Here is an 18,219-nt window from a genome sequence, read left to right as displayed (position 1 = left end):
TACTGAGAAATATGGAAATGCAGATGTTTCAGAAAATCATCATCACAATTCAGTTTGGTGATTTATTAAAAAATATGTCTATATATATTCAATTTAAAGATCATTTATAGCTAAGGAATTGATTTATAAGCACCTTTCAATCAAATTATGTCATTCTTACAATTATTTTCAACACAGTCTACTAGTTATATCACTAATGCCTAATTTCAATTTATCTTCTTCAATGAGAATTTATTATTTTTTAATAGCACTTCCATTTAAATTCAGGGTCAGATTTTCTGATCTTCTAGTTGGAACTTCGTAGGTTTTTTTTTTTTCCTCATGTCATCAATGAAATGTGAGAAATGGTTGTCTCTGGTTACAAAGTTACTCCTATTTTTCAAGTGACTGCTTTTTAAAAATTCACTTTGAAATGACCATTTCATCTATCTGCCTAATGTTTGGTTGTTCTACCACCACATCAGCTGTGAAATTTCACATGGAGTATGGCTGCTTTCAAGTCACTCTCCCACTTGATAGTCCAACCATGTTTTCCAATACTTCTCAACAGAACTTCTCCTGTCAGGGCTAGTCTCAATCCCTCCTTATTATCTTCAACTACACTGTATTCTCATCTAGGAAAATGCTCATGTAAACTGTAAAATGGGTAGGATTTCATGGCAGACTGAGTTTGAGAAAGAAAAGAGAAGTCAGGAGCAGCTCCCAGGTTACTGGGAGGGTGACTACCACCACTGAAAATTAGAATGGAGAAAGGCCAGGTGTGGGGGAAGAGGAAAACTTCACTGCGGCAAACTGAATTGAAATGCCCATGGAACACATGCGGAAAAAGGTATCCTAAAAGGAGTTGGATATTTGGATTTGGACTGAGAAGGCTGGGCCACAAGTTCAGATTTAGAAATAATGTTAATGGTTGTTTTTTAAGCCCCGCAAGTAGATGAGATCACATCGTGCACTAAAATGAGATGAAAGGAAGGCTAAATAGGGAAGCCTAGGAACCTTTAAGTAGGGGTTTGGTGACATATAGCAGACAGAGAAATTGGAGGTGGGTGGCAAATCAGGAGATATCATGAAGCCCAGGAAGAAGAAAGCTTTGAGAATAAAGCAGTGGGGACTTCCCTTGTGTTTCAATGGCTAAAACTCTGAGTTCCCAATGCAGGGGGCATGGGTTCCATCTCTGGTCAGGGAAGTAGATCCCGCATCCCACAAATACAGATCCCGCATGCTGCAACGAGGGCTGAAGAGCCCGTGTGCCGCAACTAATGCTCAGCACAGTCAAATAAACTGATTAACAACCACAACAAAAAAAGATAGAGCTGTGACCATAAGTGTAAAGAAGGGGTTAAGAGAATAGAAGGTGGAGGGCAGAGAAGATTCTGTGCAATGGGCAGTTGGATGAAGTGAGCTGGAAAAGAGGGAACCTGGCCAGGAAACATCACCGTTTATTGTAACATAAGGTGCAATAAACTGGGTTTCCACGGAACTTTACTCCTCAAGCAATTAAACAATGTCGAAGAGTCTATTTAAGACTTATGTAACTACTCTATATAAAATATTACAGAAAGAGTTCTGAACTGGCCAAGAGTAAAAGTATAACAAACTGGGAGCCAGGAACATAATAAAAACCTGGTGAAACAGGTAGGGCAAGAAATGTAGTTGGCTGCATTAGGCTAAGAGTGAACAGTGTATTTCAAGACAGATACACATTTTATTGGGTGAGTTATGCCTATCACAGGTCTGTCTCTCCAACCCATCTCTTGCTTCAGGTCCTCAATCACAAATTCAACATATCCAGATCAGATCTCATTGTCTTCTCACTTACTCCAGTCCATCCCCAACCTGCTTCTCTACTTCAGGGACAAGCACTGCCAGCTGCCCCATTGCTAAAAGTGGAAACCTGTGTCATTCATTCTTTTCCATTGTCATCTTTTCCATCTCATCTCTGCCATCAAGTTACATTCATTTTTTCCTCACATTCTTTTTTTTGGACAGGAAAGTATGATTTATTGGTGGGCGTGAGTAAGGAGGGAATAGTGTCAAAGCTCTCATGAGTGCAGGCCCGCTATTTGTCCAGAGGGTCACGATTAGGAATGTATTTGACCCCACAGTCATCCAAGATGAGCCGCTTTTCTGCCACCATGTTTTCAAATTCATCCACATTAAACTGAGTAAATCCCTACTTCTTGGAGATGCAAGTCTCCTGGCAGCCCAGGAACTTGAATTTGGCCCTGTGTAGGGCCTCAGTTGGGCTTCCCTGGTGGATCAGACAGTAAAGAATCTACCTGCAATGTGGAAGACCTGGGTTTGATCCCTGGATTGGGAAGATCCCCTGGAGGAGGGCATAGCAACCCCCTCCAGTATTCTTGCCTGGAGAATCCCCATGGACAGAGGAGCCTGGAGGGCTACAGTCCATGGGGTTGCAAAGAGTTGAACATGCTGCTGCTAAGTCACGTCAGTCATGTCTGACTCTGTGTGATACCATAGACGGCAGCCCACCAGGCTCCTCTGTCCCTGGGATTCTCCAGGCAAGAATACTAGAGTGGGTTGCCATTTCCTTCTCCAATGCATGAAAATGAAAAGTTAAAGTGCTCAGTTGTGTATGGCTCTTCACAACCCCATGGACTATAGCCTACCAGGCCCCTCTGTCCATGAGATTTTCCAGGCAAGAGTGCTGGAGTGGGTTGCCATTGCCTTCTCCCAGTTGGACATGACTATGTGACTAAGCACAGCACAGGGCCTTCATCATGTACACCTTGTTCTGCAACTTGGACATTATGATTTTGCCAATGTGGACCCTGGCCACTCTGCCCTGGGGCTTTCCAAAGGCACTACACACACCTGTCTGGAACCTAGATTGGGGACAGCATGTCAATCATAAATGTCTACTGGAAAGGGATGTCTCCAAAATACCTTAGGGCAACCTGCACAGGCTACAGGCTTCCAACACTAAGGAGGCTGCTGTTTGCAGCCCTTGCACACTAGGCCCCCATGGGGAAAAGAGAACAGTTGGCTCAATGGGCTGCAAATCTCTACATTCTTTTGACTCCATTCTCTTGCTTTTCAGTCCCACCACCACCACTACCGTACTGAAATAGTGTTCTTAACTGGCCTACCCTCTCCTAGTTCTTCCTCCTCTTCCCTATCCATCTCCCACAACTCTAATGAAGTAAATCTGATCAGGTCCCTCTGTGACATAGCTGGCTAATTAAAAAAACCTCCCAGTTCCACTGATGAGAAAGAAGGTCTGACCTGCTTAGCATGACATCATGCTAACAAGCCCTGCCCTACATCTTGGCTGACCCAGCCTAACCTGCTGACCCAGCCTTGCCCCACATCTTAGCTGCGTCTCAAGACTTTCTGCCTCCTCACATCCACCTTCTAACACTGCTAAGTTTCTCCTTGTTCTTTAACTCACCATGTTCCTTTACATTTGATTTACACTAAAGCCTGAGCAATAGTATTGTTCTACTAAAATCATTAGCTTGGGTGCTGGAAGAGGGCAGAATGGGAGAAGTTGAATATAAGTGATTAGGACCAGCCATAGAGAAAAGAATAGAGGTGGCCATGACCTTCGTTAAGAGATGTGATCCTGCATTGAACTCAGTGCTTATTAGACTGTATTTCTTAAATAAATCACAATTCAAGGGAAACAAGTATATCTAATAGAGATAATGTCAAAGAATTTGTAATTTGATGAGAGAAATAAGACATAGAATGAGGCAACTAATGTGACTGATTTTTCCTAGGTTCATTATAAAATGTCAGATTAATTGCTTTACACTCATAAATATATCACTGACTCAATGGACATGAGTTTGAGCAAACTCCAGGAGATAGTGAAGGACAAGTAAGCCTGGCATGCTGTAGTCCACAGGGTTGCAAAGAGTTGGACATGACTTAGCAACTGAACAGCAACAACATACATATATACAGACATTCAAAGATACTAGATAACTAATAATATATTAGTATAATATTAGTATAATTAACTGATCAATGTACTAATTAATTAGTATAACTAATTATAATTAGTATAATGCTAATATAATATTAGCATAATATTAGTATTAGTATAATAATAATATATGTGAAACATGGTGGCAGGAAAGTGGATCATCCTGGATGGCTGTGGGATCAAGACAAGTCCTACAGAATTTGGAGGAAGACAAGAGTATTTGGGGATAGAGTGTTCAGGTTACATTTACAACAGAGATAGAACTTGCAGTCTGAGTAGGGCATATGTAGCAGGAGGAATAACCTTCTAATTATGGGAAATGACACAAACAGAGGCAGAAGAGGATGTGTTCAGGGCAGAAGAATCTGGGTAGGGGAATTATATTGATAAGGACAGGAAGAGGTCAGGGTGTGATTGTGGGGTCCCTTCAATGTGTACTCGACCCCTCGGCATACCTACATACTTTACCTAGCAGAGAATGGGTACCACTGAAGTTGTTTTTTTTTTTTTTTTGGTCACACCTAGTTCCCTGGCAATGGATGAACCTGTGCCTGCAGTGGAAGCACAGAGTCTTAACCACCGGACATAGTGAATGCAGTCTTTTAAGCAGATTAATCAGGCAGTAGTGTGCAGGACAGATTAGAAAAGAAAGGGAATTCAGGCTGAAAGAGCAGTAGCACAGTAATCTAGGTCTGAGATGTCATAGTTTTTTATTCTAAGACACTATTGAATAATAGGTTTTTGTAATAAAAAGCTCTACATTAAATGTCTACACTGATTATACAATTTTAGGTATATAAAATTACAAAAATGCTGGCATCTCAGAATTAAGAACATAAGATAACGATCTGAACTAAGGTGATAATGAAAGGAATGAGAAGAGTAGATGCAAAAAAGAAAAAATCTTGAAGAATTTGGATATTAAAAGTCAGAGGAGGTTAAAATAAGATTCCATTGTTTTGAGTCTGAATGAAAGTGACAAATTGTTACCATTAAAAGAAGTGGCAAAGTCAAGAAGTAAAAAACCAAACTAAATTTTATGTAGAGTTGGAGGTGAGGAAATATCTAGCAGACAGTTGAAGATATTGGCTTAGAACTAGGAAGAAAGATCAGGCCAGAGTATTATCCAAGGAATTACCTACATACAAGTCATAGTTGGGATGGAAAGCTGAGAGTGAATGACATTCTGAAAGACCAAGTGTGTAGAAGACCAGTGGGAAAAGGTGTCATTGCAAGGGAGTGCCCACATTTCAGGACAGAAAGGAGGGTAGGAGAAAAAAAACAGAAATTATTTGAAAGTTTGACTTAGATCCAGAGTAGGAGCATGGAAAACATGAGGAGAGATTGAGGTCTTCTTTTCACGCTTAGAATTTATTGTCGTTCACCATGTATATTTGAGTGTGTCTTAAGTATTCACAGTCTGGGCTTCCCTGGTGACACAGTGGTAAAGAATCTGCCTGCCAATGTAGGAGATGCAGGAGACATTGGTTCGATCCCTGGGTCAGGAAGATCCCCTGGAGGAGGAAATGGCAACCCACTCCAGTATTCCTGCCTGGAGAATTCCATGGACAGAGGAGCATGGCGGGCTACAGTCTATGAGGGTCACAAACAGTTGGACATGACTGAGCATGCACACCTCTAAGTATTCACACAGGTATGAAGAAGCCCACAGTGGCATCCAAAGGAACGTCCATGTGGGCCTGCACCTTCATCCTTAGCTGGATGCCAAGTACTAACTGTGGGCTGTTCCTCAGCTCCAGAGGTTCTGGACATATACCTGGGCTGGTTCCTCAGCTGTTGTGAAGAAATCATGAGATTTTTCTGAAGGTTTATTCCTTAGGAGATCCTTTAAAGTCCAAAAGAACATACTTCCCACATTACTCTTTGATGAGCAGTTATTTAGGAATGTAATTTTGTTAATCCAACTTTTTATAACAGGATCAAAGTTAAAAACCAACTAGTTTCTAACACTTTTCCAGTTCAGCTGGAATAACTGTGCCAGTTCAGCTTTCTGGATCCTGCTGGTCAGGGATGACTGAGCTCTCTCTGGCTTAGCTCATTGCCCTAGCAAGACAGATAAGAAACAAAAGTATTTATTAGTGCAAAATATGATACTTTCATAGCCCACAAAAATACATTATGAAATTGTCCAATGAAGGGCAATATTTCACAAAAACACACACATGGTCGTTGTATTTATTTGTACTTTTCTTCTATAATTGGGAAAACTAGCACAGGCATGGCTCACCATGGCAGGCACTCTAAAAAGCTAATTGGCTGACATGATTAGTAACTGGGGATGTGAACAGTGATGATATTATCCCCAAATATGAACCTGAAAAAGGCTCCTCTTCTTGTCACAAATATTTTAATCAGGATGTTTGTAAGCATATCTTATAGTCTCATGCTCTTACAAACCTGAAGTTGACCCATACAGTTCGTTCACATTGTTACTGAATTATTTTCAGCCAGTATAAACAACCCTCACATGATTTTCCCAAGAGGAAAAGAAGTGCTTTCTCCTCTGTATAGTGAAGCCTCATCAGTGTCACAGAAGTAATTCTCTCTTGTGAGGAGGTACCCACCTGACTTGGTTAGGCTGTAAGCAATCTGGCTTATGCAGTGATACTTCTTTGTAAGGTGTGCTTTATCTCTTTATATACTCAGGAGACTCTGACAATTAAACGGTCATAGCTGAAATACAGAGTGGGGTAGAGGGAACAGCTAAGGCAAGGATATTTATTAAACAGAAACATCCAGATAATATGGCGATTAATTGCTCAGCTTTTCCCATCTGAGGTCGATTTCTTCATGATACGGGCCAAGAGCAGGAATGGCAAGTTCATGTCACCATTTCCACCTCTTTTCCACACACATCCCACCCACCCTCCCCCCTCCCCCCAAAAAACCCACGTGGAAGACACCACAGTTTTTTTTTCCATTGGACTAAGTCTCAGAGTTTGGTGTTAGTATCTTCTGACTCCAAGGAATAGGGAACCTTAAGAAAAAGAGGATTTATTTTAAGGATACACATAGTTTGAAGTCAGAGAGTTATTTAGGATCCAGGGCAAGTCAGAGACTGTATTCTTGCCCTATGGCCCCCCTGTTCAACCTCTCGTAATATATCTGTGCTCCCATTCCTTGACTGACCAATCTTCTTTATATTCCACAGTCTAAATGCTTCAGAGAGTCAGTTTAACATGCTTCCTTAATTACCATTGTATCTATTACTAAGCACAGCTTTGGTTCCAGGTTCTGTCATGGGTCATGGATAGGCAGCTCTTGGTTAGGCAGCCCATGGATACTGGTACTTTTTGTCTTTATCTTAGTGGTAGTTATCCAAGTGTGTTCAGTTCATGAAAACCCAAAATTCAACACATGCTTGTTATGTGCAACTTTCTTTGTTGTATTTTAATAAGTTTATTTTTTTAATTATGCCAAACTGATCTCATTCTCTTTTTTGAAGCACATCAGAAGAATGTCCAGGCATATATGTTGATTTTAAAGATATCTTTAAAAATTTTCTAGGACCATTATGTGTAATTCAGAGAGATATGGGCTGTATAGTAGTTATGTGAATTCTTAACAACTTACCCAAAAATTGACAATTAAGATCACCCTGAAGACAGTTTTCTGTCATGATGTATGTGGGTTCTCCAGTACAGAGAGGAAATGTAGGTCGAGTATGTGGGATCAAGGGCTGGGCTTTTCTGCTTAATAGCTGTTTGACCTTAAGGAATTTTTCCTTCTGTGCTTCAGTCTTTCTATCTATGAAATAGAGGTGATAGAGTCTACATCTTAAGATGGTTAGGGGTACTGAGTGAACATAAAGTGTTCAGAATAGCAGGCTACTAACATGTGGGCAGAGAGGCTTTATCAGTAAGGTAGAGTAGAGGTAGAGGTGGGTAGAGGTAGAGCGCTGTATCATTAAGTCACCAAGTTAAAGAGCAATACAAGTCCCTGTTAGGATAAATGTGCCCAAAGTGCCAGATGAACATCTGTCAGGGATGCTGTAGAGAGATCTCTTCTGTTAATGAGAAGGCTGAATTAGATCATCTCTCAAGGATTCTTTGGTGATCTAATTGTGCCCTGAATACTAAATTCTGTTTATGGAGTAATTCTATAGTTTCTCACTAAGAAGGGCTGGAGTCACCCATAACAAAATGGGTGTGCTTTGGAAACATCTGAGAACCCGGAGAACCAGCAGCTCATCCATCTAACGTTAGGTGAAAACATGAGAAAGTTCAATAGCCCCAAGCTTGTGAAAAACAACTACCTGTAAAACTGAAGAATCAAGAAAGAAACAGAGAGGTTTGTCTGCTTCATTTCTTCTTTAAAATGACCACCTGGCTTTAGCCATCATCTGGAATGTACTTTAGGCTCAAAAGGAACAAACATACACCTTCAGTGATTTGCCAAGAGTATCAAGGTAACTGCCTTGCTTTGTTTGCAAGAAATGTTTGCTAAATTTTTAAAACTCTGATTTTATTACATTACAAAGCCATCAGTACTTTTTTTGCAGTTTGTAGAGCCCTCAGATTAAAACCAAAGGAAATCAAACCAAACAAAACATAATGACTTGAGGAGTGGCCAAGAAGATGGAGCAGGAAGACCTGGTGTTCACCTCCTCCCAGAGGCACACCAAAATTGCAATTATTTACAGACAAAGTAATGCTCAAAATTCTCCAAGCCAGGCTTCAGCAATACGTGAACCGTAAACTTCCAGATGTTCAAGCTGGTTTTAGAAAAGGCAGAGGAACCAGAGATCAAATTGCCAACATCTGCTGGATCATCAAAAAAGCAAGAGAGTTCCAGAAAAACATCTATTTCTGCTTTATTGACTATGTCAAAGCCTTTGACTGTGTGGATCACAATAAACTGTGGAAAATTCTGAAAGAGATGGGAATAACAGACCACCTGACCTGCCTCTTGAGAAATCTGTATGCAGGTCAGGATGCAACAGTTAGAACTGGACATGGAACAACAGACTGGTTCCAAATAGGAAAAGGAGTACGTCAAGGCTGTATATTGTCACCCTGCTTATTTAACTTATATGCAGAGTACATCATGAGAAATGCTGGACTGGAAGAAACACAAGCTGGAATCAAGATTGCCGGGAGAAATATCAATAACCTCAGATATGCAGATGACACCACCCTTATGGCAGAAAGTGAAGAGGAACTAAAAAGCCTCTTGATGAAAGTGAAAGAGGAGAGTGAAAAAGTTGGCTTAAAGCTCAACATACAGAAAATGAAGATCATGGCATCCGGTCCCATCACTTCATGGGAAATAGATGGGGAAACAGTGGAAACAGTGTCAGACTTTATTTTTTTGGGCTCCAAAATCACTGCAGATGGTGACTGCAGCCATGAAATTAAGACGCTTACTCCTTGGAAGGAAGGTTATGACCAACCTAGATAGCATGTTCAAAAGCAGAGACATTACTTTGCCAACAAAGGTCCATCTAGTCAAGGCTATGGTTTTTCCTGTGGTCATGTATGGATGTGAGAATTGGACTGTGAAGAAGGCTGAGTGCTGAAGAATTGATGCTTTTGAACTGTGGTGTTGGAGAAGACTCTTGAGAGTCCCTTGGACTGCAGGGAGATCCAACCAGTCCATTCTGAAGGAGATCAGCCCTGGGATTTCTTTGGAAGGAATGATGCTGAAGCTGAAACTCCAGTATTTTGGCCACCTGATGTAAAGAGCTGACTCATTGGAAAAGACTCTGATGCTGGGAGGGATTGGGGGCAGAAGGAGAAGGGGATGCCAGAGGATCAGATGGCTGGATTGCATCACTGACTCGATGGACTTGAGTCTGAGTAAACTCTGGGAGTTGGTGATGGACAGGGAGGCCTGGTGTGCTGTGATTCATGGGGTCGCAAAGAGTTGGACACGACTGAGCGACTGAACTGAACTGAACAGACAAAGTATCCATAAGAGCACCCTGCTGCTGCTGCTGAATCACTTCATTCATGTCCGACTCTGTGCGACCCCATAGATGGCAGCCCACCAGGCTCCCCCATCCCTGGGATTCTCCAGGCAAGAACACTGGAGTGGGTTGCCATTTCCCTCTCCAATGCATGAAAGTGAAAAGTGAAAAGGAAGTCGCTCAGTCGTGTCCGACTCTTAGCGACCCCATGGACTGCAGCCTTCCAGGCTCCTCCGTCCATGGGATTTTCTAGGTAAGAGTACTGGAGTGGGGTGCCATTGCCTCCTCCGAAGAGCACCCTGAGGACTAACAAAAAAGGTCTTCTAAAAGCTAAAGTTACAAAGAAGGAACCACAGTGAGGAGGGGAGGAGGGGAGGAGATGCGGTTAGTCAAGACTCATGTCACCCAGGTAAGTGATGCACAACTGGGAGGATAATTACAGTTGCAGAGGTTCTCCCCCAAAATCAGGGGGTCCAAGCCCTGCATTGGGCTTCCCACCCCAGGGATCCTGTAATGGGGAGACCAGCCCCCAGAACATTTAACTTTGAAGGCCAGTGGCACTTTCTTTAGGGAGACCCAGAGAGTTATGGGAAATAGAGACTCCACTCTTAAAGGGCACACACAAAATCTCACACACTCCAAGATGCATGGCAGAAGCAGTCATTGGAAAGGAGCCTGGAGCAAACCCACTTGCTGATCTTGGAGAGCCTCTTGTAGAGGCAGGAGGCAACTGAAACTCACCCCAGGGACATAGATGCAGCCATTTCAGGGAGGTCAACCTACCAGGAGGGCACTGGCGCTGGCAAGCACCACTTTAGAGTCTTCCCTGTAGCTTATTAGTGCTGGAAACTACTTGCCCACCAGCCAGTCAGCAGCAGTCCAGGGATGCCTGAGGCCAGGTGCCCCAGATGGGCAGGGTCTTGACCTCACCCCCTAGCAGAAAGGACTCCTTGAGGCTCCAGCCTTGCGCCAGGACACACCCTCACCTACCAGATGGCTCAGGACGCAGCCCCACCCACCTAGTGTGTCTACATCAGCTACAGAACCTTCAGCCCCTCAGTCAGGGATCCCAGGACACAGCTCCACCTGTGGGTTGACACTAGTCTTGGAAAGAGGCCTCACCCACCTCTGGTAGACACCAGCTCCGTGAACACCAAGACCCTGCAGCCAGCTGTGTCAGGACCTGGTGCACAGACCAGCAGGCTAACACCAACTCCAGGAGCAGCAGGACCTGGCCTCATCCACTAGTGGATGGGCGCCAGCCCTGGGAGCCCTGGGCCCAAGCCCCACACACCGATGGGCTGACCCACGCTGGGGTCACACGGACCACTGCCAGCCATGTCAAGACCAGGCCCATCTGTTAGCAGGCCAGCGCCACTTCAGGGTAGATTAAAGACTTAAACGTAAGACCTGAAACCATAAACTCTGGAAAGAAAATAGGCACTACACTCTTTGACACTGGCTTTAGTGATTTTTTTTTTGGATGTATCTCCTCACAACAGAGGATGAGATGGCTGGATGGCATCACTGACTCAATGGACGTGAGTCTCAGTGAACTCCGGGAGTTGGTGATGGACAGGGAGGCCTGGCGTGCTGCGATTCATGGGGTCGCAAAAGTCGGACACGACTGAGCGACTGATCTGATCTGATCTCCTCAGGCAAGAGCAACAAAAGCCAAAATAAACAAGTGGCACTACATCAAACTATAAAGTTTCGCACAGTGAAGGAAACTATCAACAAAATTAAAAGGCCGCCTCCTGAAAGGGAGAACATATTTTCAAGTGATACATGCAATAAGCAATTAATGCCCCAAACACATAACGAACTCATACAACTCAACATCAAAAGACAATTTTTAAATGGCAAGAGATCCTAAATGGACATTTTTCCAAAGAAGACATACAGATGGCCAACAAGCATGTGAAAAGATGCTGAATGTCACCAATCATCAAGGAAATTAAAATCAAAACCACAATAAAATATCACCTCACATCTGTCAAAATGGTTAGCATGTGCTGTCAAAAAGATAACAAATAACAGCTGTTGGTGAGGACTTGGAGAAAAAAGAAACTTTGTGTATTGTTGGTGAGAATATAAACTGACATAGCCACTATAGAAAACGGTAAGGAGGTTTCTCAAAAAATTAAAACTACCATACCATCCAGAAATTCCACTTCTGGGTATTTATCCGCAGAAAATGAAAATACTAAGTATTAGAAAAGATAATGCTCCCCTATAGCAGAGACCCAGAAATCCAGAATGGTCATCTTTACCCATAGAAGAGTGATCTTAAAAACCCAAGAGAAAATGCTTCCTACAGCTTCTTGCTGCAACTTCATCTCAAGAGAACATAGAAGAAAATCCTAAAAAGGGATAATTTAGGGTTAAATGATTCTATGAACACAGAACTATTCAACTATATATGAAACTATAAAATTCTCAATATTGGTCAAAAAACCACAAAATCTATGAGTGGCTTAATAAGTGTATAAATTGTCAAAATTATATTTCCTATTACTACAAGTATTTATATTTCTAGTTACATTTTCCCCAGCTATCATCTTAAGCATTAAGTATTTCAGAAACATATTGTACTTACTATATAAACACAAAAAGTGCACATATTTTAAGTGTACAATATGAAATTTTACAAACTAAACACATCCATGTAATAAGCCGCCAGATAAAAACTGAACATTAACACTGTTTTGATATTATTTTTTATTCAAGAAAAGAAAACTGTTCTGGATAGGGTCTTCTCCAGCACAATTCGAAAGCATCAGTTCTTCAGTGCTCAGCCTTCTTTATGGTCCCACTCTCATATCCATACATGACTACTGGAAAAAACACAGCTTTGACTATGCAGACCTTTCTTGGCAAAGTGATATCTCTGCTTTTTAATATGCTGTCCAAGTTTGTCATATCTTTCTTTCCAAGGAGCAAGCATCTTTTACTTTCAAGGCTGCAGTCACCATCCACAGTGATTTTGGAGCCCAGGAAAGTCAGGTCTGTCACTGTTTCCATTTTTCCCCCATCTTTTTGCCATGAAGTGATAGGACTGGATGCAACAATGATCTTAGTTTTTGAACGCTGAGTTTTAAGCATCAAGAGGCCCTTCAGTTCCTCTTCCGCTTTCTGCCATTAGGATGGTACTACTTGCGTATTATCTACTACTATCTGCATATCTGAGGTTCTTGATATTTCTCCCAGCAATCTTAATTCCAGCTTGAGCTTCATCCAGCCCATCATTTCTCATGATGTACTCTGCATATGTTAAATAAACAGGGTGACAATATACAACCCTGATGTACTCCTTTCCCAACTTTGAACCAGTCCGTTTTTCCATGTCTGGTTCTAACTTGCTTCTTGATCTGCATACAGGTTTCTCAGGAGACAGATAAGGTGGTCTGGTATTCCCATCTCTTGAAGAATTTTCCACAGTTTGTTGTGATCCACACAGTCAAGGGCTTTAGCGTAGTCAATGAAGCAGAAGTAGATGTTTTTCTGGAATTCCTTTATTTCTTTAATGATCCAACAAATGTTGGCAATTTGACCTCTGGTTCCTCTGCCTTTTCTAAATCCAGCTTGTACAACTGGAAGTTCTCAGTTCATGTGCTGTCAAAGCCTAGCTTGAAGGATTTAAGCATTACCTTGCTAGCATGTGAAATAAGCGCAGTTGTGCAGTGGTTTGAACATTCTTTGGCACTGCCCTTATTTGGGACTGGAATAAAAACTGACCTTTTCCAATCCTGTGCCCATTGCTGAGTTTTCCAAATTTGCTGGCATATTGACTGCAGCACTTTGATAACATCATCTTTTAGGATCTGAAATAGCTCAGCTGGAATTCCATCTCCTCCACTAGCTTTGTTCGCATTAATGCCTCCTAAGGCGGAGCCTGGTGGGCTGCCGTCTATGGGGTCGCACAGAGTCAGACACGACTGAAGTGACTTAGCAGCAACAGCAGCAAGGCCCACTTGATTTCATACTCCAGGATATCTGGCTCTCGGTGAGTGATCACACTATCATGGTTATCCTGGTCATTAAGACCTTTTCGTACAGCTCTTCTGTGTATTTTTGCCACCTCTTCTTAATCTCTTCTGCTTCTGTTAGGTCTTTGCCTTCTGTTAGGCTGTTGTTGTTTAGTCGCTAAGTTCTGTTCAACTCTTTTTCGACCCCCATGGATTGTAGCCCGCCAGGGTCCTCTGTCCATGGAATTTCCCAGGCAAGAATAATGGAGAGGGTTGCCTTTTCCTTCTCCAGGGGATCTTCCCAACCCAGGGATTGAACCCATGTCTTGTGCATTGGCAGGCGAATTCTTTACCACTGAGCCCCACCAGGGAAGTCTGAAGGAAGCCTCTAGAAATTGGAAAAGGCAAAGATACAGATTCTTCCCTGCAGCCTAAGGAAGACAAAGCTACTGATACCCTTTTTTTTTTAAATTGAGGTATATTTGACATATAACTTTACATTAGGTTCAGGTGTAAAACACAAGAATCTTGTGAAATGATCACCATGATAAATCTAGTTAACACTGATCATGACACATAGTTATAAATTTTTTTCTTGTGATGATGATATCTATCCTGCTTCTTTTATTTTAGCCCCTCAAAAACCCATTTCAGACTTCTAACCTCCAGATTGGAAGATAATATATTTTTAAGCTACTAAGTTTTGTGTAATTTGTTATAGCAGCAGTAGAGTTCATCTAGAGTCCAGTGAATCTGTGTGTTCAGATTCATATATCTTTTGTATATGTAATTTATTTTTGGCTGTGCTAGGTATTCGTTGCTGTGCAGGCTTTTCTCCAGTTGCAGGGAGTGGGAGCTTCTCATTGTGGTGGTTTCTCTCGTGGAGCATGGGATCTAGGTGCACATGAGTTTCAGTATTTGCAACTCCCGGGCTCTAGAGCACAAGCTCAATAATTGTGATACTTGGGCTTAGCTGCTCCTTGGCATGTGAGATCTTCTTGGACCAGGGATCGAACTTGTTTATCCTGCATTGGCAGGCAGATTCTTTACCACTGAGCCACCAGGGAAGCCCTAGATTCATATATCTTATTGCCTTTATAATAGTTTCATGTGGCTGTCTCGTAGGCACCTCAAATCTAACACATCACAAATTACACCTTTACTTTTAAATCCCTAAACCTGACTACTCCCCCAGCTTTTCATCTTGGTAAATGGCACCAATCACCCAATTACCAATACCAGACATCTGGAAGTCAACCTTCGTTTTCTCTGTCATCCTTGCATGTGTACTAAGTCACTTCAGTCATGTCCAACTCTTTGTGACCCTATGGACTGTTGCTCGCCAGGCTCCTCTGTCCATGGAATTTTTCAGGCAAGAATACTGGAGTGGGCTGCCACGCCCTTCTTCAGGGGATCTTCCCAGGGATCGAACCATGTCTCTTACGTCTCCTACATTGGCAGGCAGGTTCTTTACCACTGAGCCACCTGGGAAGCCCCGTCCTTTCATACCTAATTCATAATTAAGTTTCATCAATTCTACTTCCAAACTAAATATCATATCCAACCACTTCAATCGAGTTTCACTGCCACCATTTTTTTTTTACCATCAATTTTCTTTTCTTTAATATGGAATGTGTGTATATACTACACAATACAAAAGATATTATAAAAATAAATTCAGTGAAAAGTTTATCTCTTCCCAGCTCTGCCAAATGCAATTAGTGGTATGGGTTTTGTGTGTATGTGTGTGTGTGTGTATCCTTTCAGAGATTTTTTTTTTCACTACCACAATTCTCAACTTTCAACCAGTCCATTTTCCACAGAATAGCAAAAGTGATATTTAAAAAAGAAATCTGCTGGTACTTCCTTGCAGGAAGGAAATCCCCTAATATCTGTCCTTTTGTGGCTGATGTGACCTCTTGGTGACATCAAGCTAGCTGCAGGGGAACTAACGGTTCACATATATTCTGTAAATTAGAGCATCATTAACTGAAATAAATTAAGTGCAAAAGTTTATTGGGCTTGAAATTCACTTTAGCAAGAACTGACAATGAATCATTAAGCTGTTTAGTTTCACTTGTGGTAAATTATTCACTAGCTGTAAAAATATTTTAATATACTGTATCACCAACTCAAAGCTTGTCAGTGGTGACTAAGGAGTTTGAAACAATCATTAGAAAGTGTTCATCAGGAGCTGTGTGAGCCCTTTCCCGCCACTTTCTCTGCCACCTCTATGTTCCTCTCTGTAAGTCTCTGGGGCAGGACGGCCTGGGGGTTCCGCGCATCATAAGGATCAGCAGGTCTCCTCTTTGCCCTGGTCATCAGCATCCACAGATCCTTCTAGTAGACGCGGTTCTGGAGGGGCACAGCTTCACTCGGGAGACGGCTCTGGGTGGACCGCCACACGACCGTATTGTTTTGGTCCTGCCTGTGAAATGACTGCGTGAGAAGGCCTGAGACATTGCCTCTAGGGCTCAAGGCCAAAACAACTACCCGTGAGGCGCTCGGGTCCCGAACTTTCACTTAACAGGCGGAGAAGCTGTCCAGGGGCGGGAACACCGACTGAGAACAGGAGCTGTCGCCTGGGGGCTACGCCACGTCCACGGAAGGCGCCGCCCCGGCCCGTCCTCCTCGCTCAGCCAATCGCAGAATTCCTCGCCGCTGACGTAGGGCGCGTCGGCCGATTTGGCGCTCGGGTGGGCGTGCAGGGCGCGCGGGGTGCGCCAGGAGCGGGTAGAGGCGAGTCATCGCTCTCGGTGCAGAGTGGCGGAAGCCGAAGGGGCTGTCTCGCGCCGGCCTGCGTTCCAGCTCGGCCCTCAGTTCTCACCCGCGAGGTCTGGCGGCGGCGACGCGGGAGAAACAGCGGACCCGCTACTGGTGAGACCTGCGTGCCGCCAGGGACTCGGGGGAGGGGACGCGGGCTCGGGGAACGCCACCTGTCGGGCCCCAGGGCCTTCCTCTTTCGGCCTCCACCCGGAGGCCTCAGATCCCCGGCCGGCGGCTCCGCACCTCATCACGCCGTAGGTCCGCCCCAGGCCCGGGCCTCGCTATCTCCCGTGGGCCTGCACGCCAGGTCCGCTCCTTAGTCCAGTTGTGGGCTCAGCTGTTGGCTGGTGCAGCAGTTTTGAGTGCGGACCCCGGGTGAGTAACCCCGGAGTGGGGCTCGGGGTCTCAGAGGAAGGCCGGCTGCACTCTGTTCCTCCGGCTATCCTGAAAGACAGCGAGCAGCTGCTCACGGAGATGTGCAGGAGAAGGCAGGGAGCTCCGTAAAGATGAGTGGCCCTGGGATGTAAAGTGTCGGACGAAAGATGATCTTGAAGGTCTGTGCCTAACCCTGACTGTACTCTGAGTCTGAGCTTCCTTGGAAGCTTGATATGCATTTATTTCACTATCCCCACCCCCCACCCCCCACCGCGCGCCCCAGCACACTTGTAAAATTGTTAGAGCACGAAAGTTTTTTTTTTTTTTTTTAATCCTGATGGAGAAGAGGCGTAGGGTACAGCTTGGCATTTAGAGATAACTGTTCGAGTCGACTGTGGAAGCTCTGGAAGGAGTCACACCCTAGCATAGCTCAAGATAGTTCTGAATTTCAGACCACTTCAAGATAGACCTCTCCTGATTCTTGTGAGCCTCATCCGGTCTGCACTGAGCGAAGAGAGGGACTCATCATATGTGCCCTTGACTCACGCGGTGCCTGGCAGGAAGGTTCGCACTCATGAGTGCTTATGAAATGGACAGGCAAACACTGGATATGAGGACTGTCTTGAGCGCTGATTTGGTGTTTGGTTTTGGCAGTTATTAGCTATGATTTGGGGCAGGTAAATTGGTTTTCACTGAGGTATGTCCATTTGTAAAACAGGACATAATAAGATAGGGCTGTGAGGATGAAGTGAGTTAATGCTTGTAAAGTTCTTAACATGTGCTTGGCAATTGTTTACTTTGATGGTTTCCTCTGCTCAGAAGGGCTTCCCTTGTGGCTCAGCTGGTAAAGAATCTGCCTGCAATATGGGAGATCTGGGTTCGATCCCTGGGTTGGGAAGATCCCCTGGAGAAGGGAAAGGCTACCCACTCCAGGATTACTGGCCTGGAGAATTCCATGGACTATAGTTGCAAAGTTACTCAACTGAGCAACTTTCATTTCGCTTCTGCTCAGAAACTGCTTGAGCCAAGTGTCTTTTTCGATAGTTAAACGGGACCACAGTATTTATTTTCCTGGAAAGGGTCACTCACCTTTTTGTCAGTATTTATAATAGTCTTGAGAGAATGTAGGTTTCTCAGATTGCCAGTGAGTTTGAGGTGAAGTCTTATTTTCATACCAGTATCTATGTTTTAGTAGCTCTGGTTACTCTCATGGAATTGAGTGAAATGAA

At 43.5% G+C, this 18,219-nt stretch overlaps 1 protein-coding gene and 1 non-coding gene across 7 annotated transcripts in view; one reads left to right on the top strand and one right to left on the bottom strand.

Moving 5' to 3' along the window:
• Positions 1 to 18,219, top strand: part of GNE (glucosamine (UDP-N-acetyl)-2-epimerase/N-acetylmannosamine kinase) — a 58,579-nt gene that overhangs the window by 770 nt on the left and 39,590 nt on the right. The window contains exon 1 of one of the 6 annotated variants that reach the window (XM_061425644.1): positions 16,541 to 16,726. The exons of 4 other annotated variants lie outside the window; for them this stretch is intronic. The gene's annotated coding sequence lies outside the window, so the exon portion shown is untranslated. Of the gene's footprint in view, positions 1 to 16,540; positions 16,727 to 18,219 lie in introns of those variants that run through there. One more of the 6 variants, XM_061425643.1, reaches the window with a different exon arrangement.
• On the bottom strand, positions 2,891 to 3,022 carry LOC133253535 (small nucleolar RNA SNORA70). The gene has a single exon (XR_009738325.1). It is a non-coding gene; the product is annotated as a small nucleolar RNA SNORA70 (small nucleolar RNA).

This window comes from Bos javanicus, chromosome 8 (assembly GCF_032452875.1).
Source record: "Bos javanicus breed banteng chromosome 8, ARS-OSU_banteng_1.0, whole genome shotgun sequence".
NCBI classification, from domain to species: domain Eukaryota; kingdom Metazoa; phylum Chordata; class Mammalia; order Artiodactyla; family Bovidae; genus Bos; species Bos javanicus.
This window is presented reverse-complemented; position numbering and strand designations above follow the sequence as displayed.